Here is a 20,571-nt window from a genome sequence, read left to right as displayed (position 1 = left end):
TGCGCTTGTGCTTAGACGGCAGCCTCGAACTTATTTCAGGAAGGCCTGCGGGAAAATGGGGCACACAGGCAAGGGAGGCGCTTGGCATTGCTCCAATCCTCTCGGGGCGGGGTGCACAGGTGCCGATTCCCATATTTCCAGTGCCGCCCTATGCATGTTTACTCGGAGGTAACTTCCACAGTGATAGGTGAGCCTTATTTCCTGTGTGCTGTTTAGGAGGATTGCAAGCGCTATTGCATCTCTGGTGGCTGCTGTCATCTCCAAAGGAGGAGAGTGGGGAGTGGAAATGTAGCAGCACACCTCCAGTAACAAATAGAAACTTTTTTATTGTTTCGTTGAACCAAACCCAAACAAAAGGAGGGAAATAAGTAATCTAAAGCCGAGTCCTCGATTGATTCCGGTGCCGTTCGATCAACTAAGGCGGCTACAATTCTAAATATGGTTTCTAAGAAATAAGGGAGACTTACATACAGTTAGCTGGGACTAAGGCCCATTGAACTCAATTGCACTTACTTCTAAGCAGACATATATAAGAATGCACCATAAGTGGGATTGCCAACTTTTGAAGTGGCCCCTGTAGCTGTCCCTTTAACCAATATGTCATCCACGGCATGTTTTTGTGGTTTTTAATTTTTGTATATTGTTTTTAAGTGTTTTGATCTTATGCTTTAAGGTGGATTCCTTAAAGCAGGGGGTTGGACTCGATGGCCTTATAGGCCCCTTCCAACTCTACTATTCTATGAACCACCCAGAGAGCTTCGGCTATGGGGCAGTATACAAGTGCAATAAACAAAATAAATAAACAAATTAGGTGATAGATCATGTGTAACTCCACCCAATACTATACTGATGAACTTAGACAAGAAGGAGCTCATCACCACCACTTCTTATTGCTATGCCCCCCCACCAAGACTGTACCTGAGGCAATACCTGGCCAGAGCCATAGACTTGACAAAAGAGATGAGTATTGGTTGATAAATAAATACTATTGTGAACTGTGAAAGGCCATGTTCGGTTATCAGCAGTTTAACTTTGGGTGTTGTGCAATGCACTGCAGTCAATAAATATATAAACAAATATATTTATTTTTATATACTGTATTTTTAAACCACCCAATAACCAACGTTCTCATTAAATCTCTTGAACCCAATTTAGCAAGGGAGATCATGTGGAAGCAGGCTCGGACTTGGGCAGTTCGTATGGATACATATAGTATATGGATACATGTAGAATTGTGTTGTGGAAATAAGATTGATTATGCAAATAGAAATAAGATTCATGAGCTATACTGATAACAATTAGTACACTCGCAACTATAACTGCCTTATCCCCATTCTGTTTGTACAGGCTTCATTGGCTGGAACACCATAGGTTTCAACTGGTAGAACTGTATGTCAGAATTATAAGAGGATATTAGCACACCCAAGTTGGAAATCATAGATGGCTTGTTAAGCTTCAGTTGATTATGCCAGCTGTGCCCCTTCCTAGAGTTGGAAGACCTAAAGACAGTAGTGCACCAACTTCTGCAATGCACTCTACATAGGGTTACCTTTGTGCCTAGTCTGGAAACTTCAGCTAGTTAAAAATATGGCAGCCAGGCTGGTCACCGGTACACCTAGGGATGACCGCATTACACCATTTTTAAAATCTCTTCACTGGCTGCCAATTAGTTTCCAGGCGAAGTATAAAGTGTTGGTTATCACCTTTAAAGCCCTACATGGTTTGGGTCCAGGCTACCTGCAGGATCGCCTTCTCCTGTATAAAGCGTCCCGCACAGTTAGGTCCTCTAGGAAGAATCTACTTCAGTCAGTCAAAGTTAGGCTGACAACTGTTACCCAGAGGATCTTCTCTTCTGCTGCTCCCAGACTGTGGAATGGTCTGCCAGAGGAGACTCGTCAACTTAACAGTTTATTAGCATTCAAGAATGCTATAAAGACTGAGCTTTTCCGGCAGGCCTATCCAACGGAATTTTAGGATGTTTTAACAATGTATATTATGTTTTAATTCAGTTTTATGTATTTTGTATTTACTGTTGTTCCCTGCCTTGATCAAAATGGAGAGGTGGGTAAGAAATAATTTTTATTATTATTATTAGATTTGCCGCCTATCAAAATTGGGCCCTTAGTGCTGCTTCCAAATATACTGTCATACTAGGTTTTCCTGATGCTTTTAAACAGGATTATATTTACCAGAACCTGTGAAATCTATAGATTTTCCATGGTATCATAGAACAGAATCATAGAATAGTAGAGTAGGAAGGGCCATCGAGTCCAACCCCTTGCTCAGTGTGGGAATCCACCTTAAAGCATCCCTGACAGATGGTTGTCCAGCTGCCTCTTGAATGCCTCTAGTGTGGGAGAGCCCACAACCTCCATAGGTAACTGGTTCCATTGTCATACTGTTTTTCCTGATGTCCAGCCGGAATCTGGCTTCCTGTAACTTTAGCCCATTATTCCATGTCCTGCACTCTGGGATGATCGAGAAGAGATCTGGGCCCTTCTCTATGTAACAAACTTTCAAGTATTTGAAGAGTGCTATCATATTTGAAGAGTGCTAAGACAGACAACTCTTTCTCCAAGAACAATTTCCTTTAGTTAACAACAGGCTCCTTTGACTGTGAAAGTACATCTCTGCCCCATCTTGCAAGGACTTGCATCCCTGCATAACAATCCACACTGTCAGCAATTCTGTTGTCTGGTCCTTTTCAAACTGCTGACTGTGTAATGCAGTGCACTGCAGAACTACTTGACCTGGCATTGCCTTTTATGAGAAGCAGACAAGCTTTTATTCTGTCCCTCAGAAGGCTGGGACCTACACATGCAAGGCTTCTTGCTGGATTACGAAGGTGTGATCAGTGGAGTGTTACTATCTAGAGCAGTCATTCCCTCCAATGGTAAACACAGATGGTTGAGTCCTTATTGGTTTAGAGGTGAAATGGGGCCACTCACACATAAAGAAGTGGCCCCTACATCCTCATGGGCCAGCTGTGGTTTGTGAATTAAAAGAAAAGACATTTAAATATTATTTTAAAATGCCTGACAATAGAATGTTGACAGCCATTGAGCACACAGAAGTAGAGAGGGAGGGGGTCTAATGCAGATGTCCCCAACCTTTTTGGACCTGTGGGCACATTTGGAATTTGAGAAAATGCTGTGGCCACCCGCACAAAATTGTTCCCACAGAGGATGTGGCTAGTCATATAATGGCTGCCATGGGGGTCTGGCTAGTCAAAAGACAAGAAATCCCTGCAAGTAACTGAATGTGAGCAGAGTATAAAGCCAATCCACAGATTTGATCCCAGAGAAGGACAATAAAATGCCCATTTACTGTTGCATTTTGAACTAATAGATGTTTACAAACCCTCTTCAACCACCTTCAACACATTGAAGTAATCTGACTGGGACGTTACTAGAGCATGGATAATTGTCACCAGGCTATCTCTGTCCAGATAGGCTCATGGCTGGTACTTCAGCCTAAACTTGGCCACCTGCATCTCAAGTGACAGTGATAGATGCAGGAGCACCCCAAACTGCACAAACCTCTTCAGAACAGGGTGAATACTACTCAAATGGCCAAATGAACTATTCACTAACAGTACTTCTGTCTGGTCTGGATTGAACTTCAATTTATTGGCTCTCATCCAGTCCATTAACCTGCTCAATCATCGATTCAGGACATCTATTAACTCACCTGGATTAAATGAAATTAGAGAGCTGATGCAAGGTCCATGCCACCCCACAAAGCAAAGTTTAACTGAAGCTTGTTTGTTATCCTTTACCTGCCACATTTTGGATATGGATAAGAGATGTGCATGATTTATGTTCTTACAGGATAGATCAGCCCAAGAAATCAATGTACCACCAAAAGCCCAACTTTGTCTGGCACCTGAAGGATAATCGAAGTCCCAGATGGAACTCCTTTGGTGGAGGGTTCCATAATGTGATCCCATACCCAGAAAGTAGCTACCCATCTACCTCCACAGGTAAGAGTGCCCAGAGAAGGAATTTTGAAGATAATGTCACCTGCAAGATAAGTTTATATGAGAAGGGCTCTAAAGGTTAAAACCAGCATTCTGAATTTTGTCTGGAAACAATCTGGGAGCCAATGAAGCTCTTTCAATGCAGGTATAATATGCTTATTCTGGCCAGCCTGTTATCATGTCCAGAGGTTGGTGAACTACAATCCCCATTACCATTGACCATGCTCCAGGCCTGGGACACATGGAAGTTAGAGTCCGAGAACAGCTGGAAGGTCACAGCTTCCCCATCCCAGTTTTAAGTGATATTCACTCACAATGGTTACGTATAGTAATCAATAGTATTGAAAACAACTGTTTTTCAATGGGAAGCTGCTGGGACATGAAAGGCAGTCAGGAGGCATGATTTGCAGGAGACTGTATTCTCTGGTGACGGTTTCAGGCTAACCCCACCTCTGAGGACTCAGGACTTCTTTCCAGATCATTGTTTGAATACAGGTAATGATGGCACTTGCTCTAACATACCCTTTCCTCGGATAGTCTCCTGGCTACTCCTTCTCTTGTTATCCTCCCCAGTTCTGATGTCCCTCCTCAGCTCCATTGACCCTAGACAAATCTTCTGATTATTGATTGCTCAATTTCATCTCTGATGATGCCAGGTATGGATCAATTCATCAGTTATTTTGCTGTGATTCATCTCAATGCCAGAATGAAGCCTTTTGTGGGGGAATTAGATTGAAGCTTCCCTCTTGTATTGGAAGCAACGCTAGATTATTAATGGAAAAGAGAAAACTGGGATAGTATTATTATTATTATTATTATTATTATTATTATTATTATTATTATTACACACACACACACCATGAACTGAAGCTGCAACATACAATCAGGCAACCTGGGGTCTTCATTAGTATCATTTGTAATCTTCCTAATAAGCAAAGAATATGACCCACTTTCTGTTTACATTTTATTATCAACGTACCCTAGTTGCTTCATTAGAGCAGCAGCCAGCTGTTTGCCAGAGATTTATTCTATAATAAACAGCAATTTCCTGTCTTGCTTGAGGGAGGGGAGAAATATGGTCAGCCAAGACCCAAATTCTGCAAAGCACAAGACCATGTTTAACTAGTTGCCAAAATAGGATTCAATTCAGAACACCTGATGTTAAAAACAGAACCTCTGTTGAAATATTTATTATAATGCAAACCCTTGTGGAAGGAAGGTCCCCTAAAAGAACTTGGTTTTTGAAAGCATTTTGACAGCCATTTTTGGACAAATCTTTGTGTGTACGTTTAGGTTGCTCCATTGAAACCCAAAGATCTTCCCTGTATTCATATATCTTTTGATTTATTTTGTTTCTATAGGTGATAAGTGTTCCTATCACAATTGGTATTCTGAAATACTGTAATGACCAATTTTATGCATGCTTACTTGGAATTCCCAGTAGTTTCAGTAGTTTTTTCTCTGAAGTAGGGTGACCATAGGAAAAGGAGGTCAGGGCTCCTGTATCCTTAACAGTCACAGAGAAAAGGGAATTTTAACAGGTTTCATTTGTATGCATGCAACACCTGGTGAAATTACCTCTTCATCACAACAGTTAAAGCTGCAGGAGCTCTGCCTTCTTTTGTATCTGGTCAAGAGGGCAGGGCTCCTGCAGCTTTAACAGTTGTGATGAAGAGGGAATTTCACCAGGTGCTGCCTGCATACAAATGACACCTGCTGAAAGTCCCTTTGTGCCCTGGCATGAATCTCTGTGTGTCCCCTACGTAGGTGTGCTTTTCTCCTGGAATTGCAAGCTTGGGAAATGGTTGAAACATTTTCCCCAAAGAGTAACACTAAATTTGCTGATGTATCCATATACTGCTACATGTTCCAGTAAGTTTGATGTGGCCTGCTTTTTTTTCTTTTTTCTTTGGTAAATCACCCATCACCACCACCAACAACCTTTTTCATTCCTATTTTGACTTTGGGAGAAAATTTGGAGATATTTTCCCCTCTTTTTTGAGCAAAGTATATCAGTGTGGATATTCACGCCAAAGCATGCACCAGCTTCCATTCTGCTCCCACACACCAATAACTGTCTTTCCAAGCAGTAAATGTTGCTAAACTTTTGTAAGTTGCAAGTGTTTTCTGTAAGAAGTACAGCCAGCACCAATGTGAGATTGATATATATTCTGTTCAGCATTCTTGTATGGTTGTATGCAGGACAGCCAATTTCAGAGAAAACATTCACTGTAAGGAAAACATCCAGTGTGAGTGGAGGGGGTGTTCATGTGGTCAAGCAGCAATCATTGGTGATAGAATAGTGACGTTGGAAACACCCAAAGGTGTCTCTGTTTTCATTTGTAAAATGTTGGGGAGTATGCAGGATTTGTGAAGCAGCCTTGTTCTGGTATAGTGAAATACTCAGATTTTGAAAGAAATTAGAAGAATTTAGTGAGGTATCATTTGTGGTGCATATAAAGGGACAAACTTTGCATGAAAGGGAAGGAGAAAGGGGGATGTTTGAAAAAAGAAGGGCAGAAAATGACCACGATAAAAAGAAGGGCAGAAAATGACCATGAAGATGACCTCTGTGAGATGAACGCCAGCCAGGCAGACCAATCATGGTGGAAAGTATGGTAGAAAGATGAGCCCAGAATAACAGTGGCAGATAACAGGATACAGTGAGGATTGTGCCAGCCCACTGCCCCAGTTATGAACAGCACATCATACAAAAACTGCCATTTTGTATGCAAGCACAGTGTGTTTATTGTCTTTGTGTGTGTGCATGCATAAGTCTGTTTTCCTGAGTGGAATTTGACTGTTTCCCTAACTAGAATTTGGCAAGGTACTTGTGATTGGTGATTATAATGGCATTAATATTTGATTGAATATGGGCTTTGGTGTTTTTTTTGGGTGGTGGTGGTGGTGGTGACATTTAGGAACACTATCCTATGCATATTTAAACAAAAAATGTCCTCCAACTCTCAGCATGCCCCATGGTTGGCTGGGTCATGCTGGGAATTGAGAACCCTTTTTTGTCTACACTTGCATAGGATTGCACCTTAGTCATCATAATGTACCAACACCTTTGCTTCGGTCTCTGATTTTCAATTTTTGTGTGTGATCAAGGAGATAATCTGGGTCCTTTATTAATTATTGGTTCCTGAATAATATCTGTTCCTCAGGGTAACTGACCACATAAACCAGTGTGTGTGTGTATATGAGAGAGAGAGAGAGAGAGAGAGAGAGAGAGAGAGAGAGAGAGAGAGGCTTAAAGTTTATATGCTTTAATCTGTGGCATTTTAGGGCTGATCTGAGATACTAGTGAGAAAGCCAAGATGCTCACTTCTCATTTTTAAAAGCCTAGTGCTTAGGGCTAAAGAGATAGTAACGGGTTCTCCTCCATCTCTTTGCTTTGCATTTTCTCACCCTATAACTTGGCCACACTGGAGCATGACCAAAAGATGCCTGGCTTCATAGTAATCTATATGAGATAGAGCAGTCTAGCAGTTAAAGAACTGATTAGCCTGGTGTGTGGGTGGTTGCCAGATTGTGAGAACCGGAGCTCGTCTTTGTAGTGATGGTGGTGGGAATCACGCACCCCCAGACGATAAGTGATGGGACGGGAAAAGAAAGTTCAAAGCTGCCGACAGACGCGAGCGCGCGCGCACACACACACACACACACGCCAATCCGCCGGGAAGCTTTCACAGTTTTCACGCCAAAGAAGAAACCCACTTTTCTAGTGATCGGAACCAGATGCTCCTCATTTATCCGGGGGGGGGGGATCGAAAAAGAGCATTTTCTCCTGCTCCTTGTAAAACGCAAGCTTGCCTTTCAGTTTGGCTTCTAGACACGACTGATGACCCTCCATCAGGAGATCCGCTTCGAAGCAACGACACTTTAAAAGCGACTGCAATGAGCAGGCAGACCCTTCCCCCTTGTTCAGACGGGAGGACTGCTAGAGCGAACCGCCCGTCCCACGTCTTCTTGGGACCAGAGGCTGGAGGGGAGAGGAAGTGAGCGTGGGGCGTGCGGGGAGGGAAAGGGGGGGGCGTCGAGGTCTGGAGATGTCCATGGCTCCCCTCTTTGGAAAGCCTGCCCAGTAGCGCTCCTCGCCGCCTTGGCCGCAGCAGCGGGCGAGCTCCCGGCAGCAGAAGCCAGCTCGCCCCGGGGGCGCAAGGCTCTTTGTTGGGCGCGGATTTCCATTAATCTCCCGCATACGCTGCCGGCCCTCCTCGCCGTCCCCACTTCCTGTCTTCGACGAGTTCTCGGCGTCTCTTTCTGTCTCCCCCCTCCCCCTAAAATAAGAAACGAAAAGAAGAAAAGAAAAGAGAGGGGAGCAAAAGAGCGCGCGCGCGCGAGAGAGAGAGCTGCATCTGGCCGTGGGAAGAGAGCCGGGCGCCTGGAGGCGCCGTCCAGCGCGCGGCAACAGCTGGAATCCCCACATCTGCCTTCCTTCGGCGCAGGGCAACAGCCTAGTAGGTAAGCAGAAGAGGCTGGGCGCGCCGATTGGAGCGGGGCAGGCTGGAGCCCCTGCTTGACTTCCGAGAAATCGCGGCGAGCCAGCCTGAATCGGGAAGGCTTGGGGCGAACGGAGGCGTTTAGCCAGAAGCGCTGCTGCTGCTTCTCTCTCACACTCCTCTCCACACCGCAGGCAAGATCGGTCTGGCTGCGAGAGAGAGAATGAAAAAGAGTCTGTGCCTGTGTATTTGAACGGGCGACTGCCCGGCTGTTGGCTGGGAAGAACAATAGGTTGACCTAGGTACGAAGAGAATAGGAAACTCGGTAGAGTTCAGAGAGAGAGGTGTGTGTGTAGTGGTGGGGGCGGTCTCAGATCTTTCACGCGTTTGGGTTTCCTTGTCGCTCCCTTGGATGTCATGCCTTCATTTTTGTGTCGTTGTTTGCTTTGCTTTCGGCCAGCTTTTTCCAGCTATTCGTTTGGAAGAATCTTAGTGTAGTTTCGAGACGGGGCGCGAAGGAGAGTATTCTATCTCTCTCCCCCTCACCATACATCGACTTGTCCTGTCTCGTGTAGAAGGCTAGGTGGCGCTTCTATACCAATGTTTTTGCCCCGCTATTTCCCACCGTTAATACTTCGTCTGGGAAAGGTTTTTATTTTTTATTTTTTTTAAGTCTAGTCAAATTCTTTTGATTCTTTCTGTCGGCCTTACATGAGCGGAATCTGGACTTACTGGATATTATTTAAGCAGGTTTACAAATGACTGAGCGTGACACTAAAGTGAACTTTTATTTTTATATTTTAAACTGTATTTAACTACCCTGTTTCCCCGAAAATAAGACAGTGTCTTATATTAATTTTTGCTCCCAAAGATGCACTAGGTCTTATTTCAGGGGATGTCTTATTTTTCCATGAAGAAGAATATGGTACACATTTATTGTTGAACAAAAAAAAGGTCTTATTTTCGGGGGGATGCCTTATATTACAGCGAGAGGCAAAACTGGAAGTAGGTCTTATTTTCGGGGGATGTCTTTCGGGGAAACAGGGTATATACTGGAGAAACTTCAACACAACCTTTTTTCTTCTTCTTTCCAAAATAGTCTAGGGATCATAGAGAATATTTGAAAAACTTGGGCATTTAAATACTTCGGAGTGTTGCCTACATACATAGGGTAACGTTGGCACATGTTGAATTTAGCTATTTCTCTACTGCCATAGTTTCTTTTGCATTGGGAGTTCTGCCATTGAACTGTAGATTTGCATAGGAATGGAGGATTGTTTCTGGAGGTTAGTGCTAAGTAGAAAATAAGGAGTCTGCTCCAAAAACAAAACAAAACAAACATTGGAGGTATAGAACCAGTACCAGGAAAAAATGGGTTTTGAAACTTCAGCAAAATCATCCCCATATCCATAATGAAGATCCAAACCATAATTTGTTAGCCCTCATGTGGAGATAGAATTATAGAGTTGGAGGGGCGTTGTAGGCCATGCACAAGGCAGGCAATCCAGAGTTAGAACATCCTCAAGAGATACCTATCTAGCTTCTACTTAGGGCAGCCATTTGTGAATCTCCAGAAAAGAGGATACACCTCATCAAAAAATAAGACAAAAGAGGATGCTGATTTCCATAAAACGTGTATGTGATAGCTGCAAATTTAGAAATAATTATTATAATTTAAATAGATATACAGTACATCCCATGATAATGTGGAAGAAAGTGTGCCTTGTGACCTGTGTGCCTTGCAGGTGCTGTTGATGCTCCAGGTGCTCTTGATGGGCCATTTCAAGGCTCAGCTCTTCTTTCTGATAGTTCTTTGCCTTTAAATTGGACTTGGAATCTTTCAAATAGAGGACGGCTTTGAAACAGAGGACAGTCCTTGGCAAACATTCAGATAGAGAGGTGTCCTCTGTAAAAGAGGACACATAGCCATCCTACCTCTGCTTGAAGATCTTAAATACCTTCAGGAAGGGCGTTAGGGGTGAGCAGTGAGGTGGCTACATTTGATAATGATATGGAATTATTTAAGGTTAATAATAATAATAATAAATAAGAGTGCAAAGAGCTCTAAAAGGATCTCTCCAAACAAGCATGAAAATGGCAAGTGTGGTTCAACGTAAGCACCCTGTACACTGTAAATCTGGTATCTCTGTTGAGTGCAGCCATTTGGATCTGAAAGAGGGGAAAACTCTTTTTCTAGACCCATGATAGATTCAGCTAAAGAACTGAGGGAGTTTCTCCAGCAGTTTCACTTGGTGGGAAAAAATTCAAATGTCCTGGTTTGAATCTGGACTGTATTCAAGTGCTTGCCTCATTCAGTCTCAGGAGCAACCAGGTCACCCAAACCCAAAGAAAAACTACAAACTGTTCCAGTTCCTTCTACTTTCAGACTTCCCCTATCACTGAACGCCCTTTTAGATATTTCAGTATATATCAATGCATATCCTGGATATAATGTCAGTAACAGTGTTTGAAGGAACAGAGTGCATAGACTTACTGCTTCTGATACTGTCTGGAGGTAACACATAACCATCAGGTTATGTGTTCCAGGGGACTTACTCCCAGGGAACTAAATATTGGATTGCAGCCTTTACATCCCTGCTACCAAAGTAAATCAGGTTTGTTACTGCCCTTGGGGTGTGAAGCTTCTCCCCAGTGCAGAAGATCAACTTTTAAGCAGAACATGAGCCCAATATTTCATTGTGCTATATTTGTGCTTTTCTGGATTAGGAGGACCAGTAGGTAAAATTGAAGTGACAGGCCATACCTATTGCATGATTATTCATTTTTTTCAGTCATTGCAAGGATAGACAAGAGACAGAAGAACTTCAGTTTATAGTTAAAGTTACATATAATAGGTTTTGTCACGGCAGCAGCTAGGGTCCCTTTACTTGCCAGAAAATTAATTATTATTTTATGTAGTTGTAAAAAATTTTTTTTATAATAGCCATATCATTAGGGAATGACTAATGGAACAGGAAATGCCATCCATCTTAATTTGTATATGCTATCTTGCCTTCTGAGAGTCCCATTAGCTCTGCATACATGTGTTTTAATATATACAGAAGCACCACTGTGTTGATTTCAGGCTAAGTAGATATCTTTTATCAGATCAGCTTATGCTATGCAGTGTTTAGTTGATGGAACACTACTTCAACCAACACTGAAGTATATATAGTTCAATCTAGGGTTCTGTGTAGCTCAAAAGCTTGCACATTTTCCCAGCAACAGTTTTTACTGATTTTTTTATCACTTAGTTAACTCTGTGTAGGGTCAGTTTTACTGTTAAAGTATAGGTAGGGCTGTTAAAGTATAGGTAGGATGACATTACTCTAAGGGCCAAACAGTGACACAATGAACCAGCCTTTCCCAACCTAGTACCTTCCAGATGTGTTCGGATTATAACTCCCACATCTTCAATCAGCATGGCTGAGAATGGTGGGAGTTGTAACCTGGAGGGTGCCAGGTTGGGAAAAGGTGCTAAACAATGCCATCTTTCCTTTTCACTTTCCCTCTCTTCCTTCTGGATATTCAGTGGAACTTTGAAGTCCAGTTCACCCTGGTTCTTCCCTATTTATTGAGTCAGTCAGTAACTTTTTGCAGAGAGTGGCACCTTTGAGGGCAAAAAGTAACCAGGAGGAAGTGGTTTTCAATCCAAAATCAGTGTGCGGCCTTGATCCAGATTGGCGCTCCACAGCTGCTTTTTCAGAAAAATAGAAGTGGCTGGGTGAAGCATGCTTGTTCCTACACATGAGAAACCTCACATGTAATTTGGCCCTTACTATGACTGCAAGTGGGGGCCATTTTCTGTTATTAGAGAAGCGATAACAACGCAGTCTCAGTACAAGCCCTAAATGAGTCATGCGCCAAAATAAATGGCATTCTGTAAGAATTCTGTGGACTAAATTCATTCCACAACCAGAATGTGTTGTGCACATTAGAGGACGCTGTGCACAATTGCTCATATATAGCTCTGCTGCAGCTGGGATTTGCTTGGCTTGTTTTTCTTTGGAATCACTGGGCCAAGTGTGCTTAGGATCTCTGATAAAAGCTGGAGGCAAAGAATTATTCTGACTCTGATGGTGTGGTGTCAAGGCCATTAGCCATGGGCAGATTCAAACTGTGGTGAACCTCATGAGACTTGGGCTGGATAGAAGACCTGATCCCACAGATAGCACATTTCTGTTGGAATCCAGTGGCTGGATTCCAAGTAGCTTTGTCTGCTCTCTGCCTTGCTCCGCCCCTCCCCACTATGATGGGTGACTGCCCTTTTCTGACCTTATATAAATTTCTGCTTCCTGTTAACAGATTTGATAAATGCAAGAAACCACATACGTGTGCAGCTCATAGATCCTGTTCCTTAGTTTCCTCCTGCCTCCTCCTCCTCCTTTCCTTCCTGGCCCTACAAGCCTTCCTCTGGGTCCTTAGCTCTGCCACTCCTGCCTGTTTCTTCTCTCCAAGCATCCACCTACCTGGACTGTCTTCTGGAATTGGCCTCAGTTTGCCTCTCTGGCCTGCAATTTCAACTTATCTTTCATCCAGGTGTCTCAGTGCAACTGTCCCAATGCAAAAGACCTGACCAATGAATGTCCAGAGCCTTCTCCTCTCCCCTAAGAGGCCTTGACTTCACAAGGGACGAAGGACCTTTCTAGTGCATAATGCATTTACTCTCCTTCATCACTCAGTGTCTACACGATGGTTACCCTTAGTGTGGCTGCTTCTGCATTGCCAAACAAAAGGAAATGCATCACCAAAAATGAGGACCAAAGAGGGCACCCATTTGCATAGGTTTTGCACATGCTAATTTATATTTACAGATGCAAATCTGAAAATAATTACTAGAAATACAAATGTGTCTCTCCCTTGTAGGGAAGACTGTGACCAGGTGAGCCTGCTGTCCCAGTGCTAACTATTAATGGGTGACTTCAAGCCCATTGCGCTCCCTTCTTATGGATCTTTAGCCTCAAACCCGGACTGGACAGCCCTTTGAAGAGAAGACTCCTTCAAATAGAGGACTGTCCTGTGTAAAACAGGATACATGGCCTCCTCTCTGGTTGATGGTGGCTTTGCTTATTATCATTTATGGATTGTACCCCAGGGGCTTGGCACAGACTGTTCCTATAGCATTAACGGAAACTTGGTGTTGTTTTCCTTTTAAAACAAACAGCTCTGCAAAAGCATCTTTTTAAGGAGGTGCATGACCCTTTATTACTCATAGCCATTGTGTAATGCATTGATGCTAATGTAGCATGCCAATTGATTCTGCGTTGGGGAGCTGTGCCAAGGGCTTGATGGAGCTGCATGATCCTTATCCCTTGTAATGTTTGCGCTGTGTTCTCTAAACATCTAGGACCCTCTGGGAAGAAGCATTGGGGAGGCTGAGCCTCCTTGCGCTGGTTAAACAAAGGTTACCATTAAAGTACAGCTGACATGAATGGGATCAGAGGGACTGGAACGGCTGGAATACAGTTCAGAAATTAGAGCTATTTTAAGACATCGGCTATTTGATGAAATGAGGCTAACCATTTGTCACGAAGAAGTCAATTTTAAACGCACGAAGGGCTGCAAGGTTCAAAAGGCCGTGTGAAGCAAAAGAGCTGGCTTATGTTGCATCTTCTTAGTTGGTTTCAGGCAAGAACGAATGACGGCTGCATAGCAATTTGGTAGGAAGCCCCCACAGTCTGCACTGCCTGGGTGTACCACTATTCTAGCCTTCCCCAGATGCTTTGCACTACAGCTCCCATTATCACCCATGCTGGCTGGGGCTGATAGGTGTTATAGTCCATCACATATGGAGAGCACCAGGTTGTGGACAGCAGCAGTATTTACACACATACTGTAGCCCCAATACTGGGAAAGTGCTGTCTCCCACAACATGGTGGATGTGTAGAAACCCAACTATAGCAGTTCTCTGGTTTTGGGGAAAAGACTTAAGAACATAAAAAGTCCACCTACAGACCAAAGGTCCACCTAGAGTGCAATCCTATGCGGCTTACTCCCAAGTAAGTGTGTGCAGGATTGCAGCCTACATAACTGTTGTTTTGAATTTCTTTGGTAGTTGCATTTGGGCAGTCATTTTGGCTATGGAAAAGGGGATTGAATCCAAATATTTGCATTCTCCCCTTGGCCCCATTCTCTCAACTTGTAAACACTCAATGGAATGTTAAACTTCAGTAAACATCTTGCCAAAGCCGATGGACAATTTTGCTCCAATAGACCATCACGGATCTTGGAGGAAATGTTTGAATATTTTGCTACCTACAGAAAAGAATGCGGAGCATTTCTATGTGAGTGATTGTGATCCCTCCCTCACAGTAGTTTGTGGGTGCTTTACACAATGTCATCCTCCTCCAGGCCCTCTCCTGTGCTTTGCAACCCTTAGAGCATTCCCCCCTCCCCACCAACAAGGAAAGTCTGGTATTTTTTGTGAATGGTGGCATGATACCCCTGGTCTATAGTGTCCTCGAGGCATTCAAAATGAACATAAGGAGAGGGGTGCACATTAGTTGTGCCTCCAGTGCTGTCATGTCTCCCTTCCCCTCTGGTGGAGGGAGTTTCATACCTTTGTGCATTGAAAATGAAGGTCTGAAGGGGGGGGGGGAGGCTTGTTCAGCTGAATGTGTTAGAAACCTGTCTGTGCCCAGAAAGCTATCTGAAGGAACGCCTCCTCCCATATGTACCTGCCGGGACCCTAAGGTCATCTTCAGGGGTCCTTTTCCGTGAGCTCCTGCCAAAGGAAGTGAGGCAGGTGGCTACTAGAAGGAGGGCCTTCTCTGCTGTGGCACCCCAGATGTAGAATGAGCTCCCTAAGGAGGTTTGCCTGGCACCTACACTATATTCTTTCAGATGCCAGGTGAGGACCTTTTTATTCTCTCAGCAGTTTAACAGTCTATAAATTCAATTTTAACTTGGCTGTTTTAAATTTGTATTTTAAATTTGTATTTCTGCACTGCTGCTAATTTTTTCTGGGCTGTGCTTTTATATTGTATTTTATATCATGTTTTAAGACTGTTAGTTTTATAGTTTGAATGGTTTTAATTTTTGTGAACCGCCCAGGGAGCTTCAGCTATTGGGCGGCATAAAAATGCAATAAATAAAATAAATAATAAATAAAGCTTGACCAGGAAGGGTCCTTTGTTATATGGAGGCTTTTAAGGGCATTCAGCCTAACATGAGAAGCTCCCTTCAGACCATCATGGTAAATAAGCAAAAGGCTGAAGCTCCCTCCTGCAGGGGCGGGGAAATTGGGGGCGGGGCATGTGTGTGGCACGTCCCTCTTCAGGGCTGATGAGAGGAAGGTTGGCTGGAGTTGCTCTAGAACAGTGAGGTGAAGCTATTTGCAGTGGGCCCCATCAAGTGGCAGGGTCTGGGGAATGGTGAGCAGAAGTGTTTGAGGAAAGAATGGTGATATCTCTGTGTTATACTATGAAATCCTTTAAAAAGAAATGTGGTGTGTAAAGAGAGTTAGGTCTGGTTCAAACAACACGCTAAACCATGCTGCTTAACCACAAAATAGTTACGGGAATGCCATTTTGTGGTTAAGCAGCATGGTTTAGCGTGTTGTCTGAACCAGGCCAGGGAAAGAGAGAGAGATTAAAGTAAACACTTGCCTGGGGTGTCCCAGCAGCTAATAGCCGATACCGCTAAGATGTCTCTAGCGTAGGTGTCCTGAGGATTGCAGTCAGGCAAGCCTATCGTCTGGGCTGTCTTTAGCGCTAACAATTCATGAAATAACTTGCACCGCTGCTGTGAAACACAAGCCTGTTCCTGGCAAGTGGAACAGTGTCAACTCGCTGAGCTCTGGTTGCCAGGAACGTGTCCTTGCAGCCCTCCTATTATTTATTGTTCCCAAAGGCTAGAAAGACCCATAAGAGTCGGTGCTGGAGGAACAGAGAGGGACTGTCCTCTCCCTGCCCTTGCCAGGGGGAACAGCAGCACCCCTTTAGTAAGGCAGCGGCACTGTGGCAAGGTCCACTGTCACCACCTGGAGTTGGGCCTGTTCTGGAGCTGGGCTTGGGGTTTTGCTCTGGCTCAGGGGAGCAGAGGTCACCAGTCCGATCCTTACACCATCTCCTTTTAGCAGCTGCCTGTCATAACATGTGTTTCGAACAATGCCGGATGTGTGAATGTTTTTATGCTCGCTTTGGTGCCAGAATGGAAAGTGAATCTTTGAATAAAAGCATGTGACATGCTAACTTTTACACTATTGTGAAAATCCCCTTGTGGGTAGCGCTGTCAATATTTCTCCTTTTCAGTGTTTTGACAGGATCACCCTGGAAAATATAACAGTTATTACCTTTTTTATCTCTGAAAAGATTCATTGCCTTAATGAACTTTTGCTGTCTCTGTCCCAGAAGACAGATTTACAGTGCAATCCTATGTATGCTTACACAAAAGTAAATCCTCTGACATGGTTCACAGACAATACTAACCCATGGTTTATTTAACCCATGATTAATACATGTTTTGTTGCCCTATTCAGGGCTTATCTGTCGGAAGTTTGAACAAACTGTGGTTTCTTTATTTTCCTCCTCCTTCACCCACACCCTTATCCCAAATATCTTTATGGCACTATAGTATTGGCATATACAGCAGCCTCTATTTTTTCCTGCTGCCTCTGTAGCCTGGCAAAACAACTTATGAACAACACACAGTTCTGGGTTCACATGTAATGGCAACCCATGATTTAAACAACCCAGAGTTCACAATGCAACAACAAATCATGGGTAATTATTGGGTTAACGCTGGATTGTTCAAACCATAGTTTTTGGGTTTGCACATCACAAAACAACCCCAGAATGGGGTGTTCCTGGGTTGTTGATTTAAAGGAGAAATGACTACTGTGCAGCCTTCATGCTCCCCACAATTCCTGGTCTAAACAACAGGAATTGCCATCATGATGTGTGAACCAAATCAATGGGTTGTTTATGGTTAACAAGCCATGGTTTGTTAGTGCAGCTGGGTTTGCACATCATGACAACCCAGAATTCAACAACCCATGGGTTAAATAAACTATGGGTTACTGTTATGTGCAAATCAGGTCTCTGTGTCCAATAGATAAGCATGCACTAATTGCAGCCTCAGAATCACTTCCATTGCATAAAATCCTCTAGGCTGCAATCCTAGGTATATTGTCCTGAGAGTAAGTGCCATTGTATCCTATGGAGCTTATTACAGAGTAAACCTGAAAAGGAGTGGGCTTTAGCTTAAGTGGCCTTTTCACAGAGTTATATATGCTTAATACAAATTGCTGTGGAAGGGCACAAACATGAATTTAATCCGTTGCTCTCAGTTAAGACCAAAACAGGAGAGGAGAAGTGAGAATTTGGTAGGCAATTGTTCCAGGCCAAACAAAAGCTGTTTCAAATTAGTTCTTTGCATCAGGAGGTGACACCTGCAAAATACGCTCAGAGGCTCTCCCTGTTAGACACTGTTACTTCTCAAAATGGAGAACAAATAGTTCTTCAGAATGAATGAAGAGTTCTGATTGACTTCATTCTTTTCTTTCAATTGTTTTAAAGTAAACCAAAATGATGGCAACAATGTCATGTATGCTTTCCACATTTGAGTAATAAAATGGGATGACATTGTTGATTCCACAGTTGCCCTTTTCTGGTGAAACATTGAGAAAGGGATCCTGATACTGAGTCATCTCTTTTTTTTAGTATGGGATTGCAGCCTGATGCTGGAGCTACAGTTTCCCCCCTCTTTGTTAAACCGAGTTGTGGAAGCCTGAAGGAAAATTGCACAATGTTGTTGTATTTCCTGTGCTCATCTTGTCTGATTAAGAGATCTTGGAAACTTGCACATTTTTATGACTTTTGGGTTGGCGTAGTAAAGGTATTACACTGATATGGATTTTGGAGTTCAAATTATAGGGTTCTTACCAACACTAGGGAAAGAAAGAAAGAAAAAAGTGTGTATTTTCCACTGATTCTCAAAGTTAAAGGTTAGAGTAACAAGCCATTCTTCTAGTGCTCTAAACACCAATTTGATAATTGTGGGATTGCCCAATTGGAAATCAAGCGTTAAATCCTATGCCACTGGAGAGATAGAAGGCATGAAGCCAAGCATGATTTGCCAGAAGTTTCCACAATGATGATTAACCTCCGGAATCAGAAGGAGTTGGAAAGCAAGCCATGATGAAGAAAAAGAATAGGAATCTGAAATTAAGACACTGAGATAAAACAAACAAGATTCAGAAATCTAATAGCAAACTATATGTGGCACACCAGGTCTGGAAATAGAATAGAAGGGAGTGATGCTATATTTGTACAGGGGAGGGGATGAGAAAGAAAAATGTCTCCATCTCCAAGAGAGAGATCCCTGGGGAGGCTTGTTGTCAGGATGGCTTCCTTATGTACTGAGCTAAGCACATTGCATCACTGCCCCTCCTACTGAGGCATAGCAGATTGCTTTCAATATGCAGTTTCTGTGCCTCCTCCATGTAATTTTACGGGGATCCAGAAAACCTTCCAGATGGAGGCTCCTCCTAGCACTGCCAATTAGAAGGTATTGTGTAGGTTTTTGATCTTTTTAGATTTTTCTAAAGAATAAAAACAAAAGAAGTGGGGAAACACAGGAGGATTACATTGTTTGGGAAAAAAAAAACCCAATGCCATGAATGAGTCAGAGCAACAGTGCGCTAAAAGTCTCATCTAGAAGCCACCTGTGCTGTAAGCAGACTGTAATCCTCCCGTGTTTTTCCACTGCTTCTTCCATCCTTTTTTTCAATTACTACAGAAAACCTGTTGAGAGAAAAAGCCGAAATGGCAGTACAGTCTCTTTGCTGGTGAGTATAGGAAGATGCACGACTGAGGCCAGTGGGAGGAGTCCCCCTCAGGAAGGTGGATGGCATGTTGGCACTGTCCCTCTTTCCTTTATTGCTTGCAGTGCATTTCCAGTCTTAGAGCCATTCCATGTTCTGCACAGCAAGTCCTTTCCCCTGATCTACTGGCTCTTAGGTTTAATTCATTGCTTCCTGGAATGAGGTTTCCTCCACCCACACATTTCAATTAGCTGTTTAAATAGTAGATTACATTGAAAACAGCCGCACTTATTTCCGAGTTCTGGTTGCTTACTTCCAGGTCCCAGCTGTAATCCTGTATGACTGCAATCGTCTAGCCCTGTGCGGCTGGCATAATTTAAATTTTAAAAATAATAATAATCACAATTGTGCTATGGTCGAGTAGCTGGGAAGATCAACACTGCAAGTCAGCCTGGTTGTGAAATTGACTAGATCAGGTTGCCTATTAGATCCGATTCTGAACTTGACTGGACTAGAGATTGGCTATTCTCAGGTAAAACTGATGGGACTCATGGCTTGATCCATAACTATGTTACTTAGAAGTAAGCTTAGCCGCAATCTTCTTGCCCCATGCTGCAAGCACTCATTTTAAAAGCAACTTGATTTTTGTTGTTGTTTCAATAGGACTGCTTTAAAAAGGGTAAACACTCACCCACAAAATTGGTGACTAAAATGACCCTGAAAAGCACATGCGTCAGAATGTTGGGAGAAGGGTGTACTTGGAGACAAATGAGGGCTGTGGAAAGGAGAAGAGACAACACTACCCCTACTGCTGTGTCATGTCTTTAGTGCCATTTCTCTTGGTTAAAATAGGGTGACCCTATGCAAAGGAGGACAGGGCTCCTGTATCTTTAACAGTTGCATAGAAAAGGGAATTTCAGCAGGTGTCATTTGTATATATGGAGAACCTGGTGAAATTCCCTCTTCATCACCACCGTTAAAGCTTCAGGAGCTATACTAGAATGACCAGATTTAAAAGAGGGCAGGGCACCTGAAGCTTTAACTGTTGTGATGAAGAGGAAATTTCACCAGGTTTGCATATATACAAATGACACCTGCTGAACTTCCCTTTTCAATACAACTGTTAAAGATACAGGAGCCCTGTCCTCCTTTTCATATGGTCACCCTAGTTAAAAGGCAGGGTCCAAATCAAATGAACAAATAAATGCCTGCTGTGTGGCTGGAACATGTTGAGATGCACACATAAGAAAAGAAGAAGCACTAAATCCCCAAAATGTGAATGGTCAATTGCAATCCCACTTGCAGCTTATAATGGAGAGCAATTATTAGTAGCACTAGAAGCCCTCTGTTTGGAAACACCCTGAGATGAACAGGAGAATTAC

This window comes from Elgaria multicarinata, chromosome 2 (assembly GCF_023053635.1).
Source record: "Elgaria multicarinata webbii isolate HBS135686 ecotype San Diego chromosome 2, rElgMul1.1.pri, whole genome shotgun sequence".
Lineage (NCBI taxonomy): Eukaryota > Metazoa > Chordata > Lepidosauria > Squamata > Anguidae > Elgaria > Elgaria multicarinata.
This window is presented reverse-complemented; position numbering follows the sequence as displayed.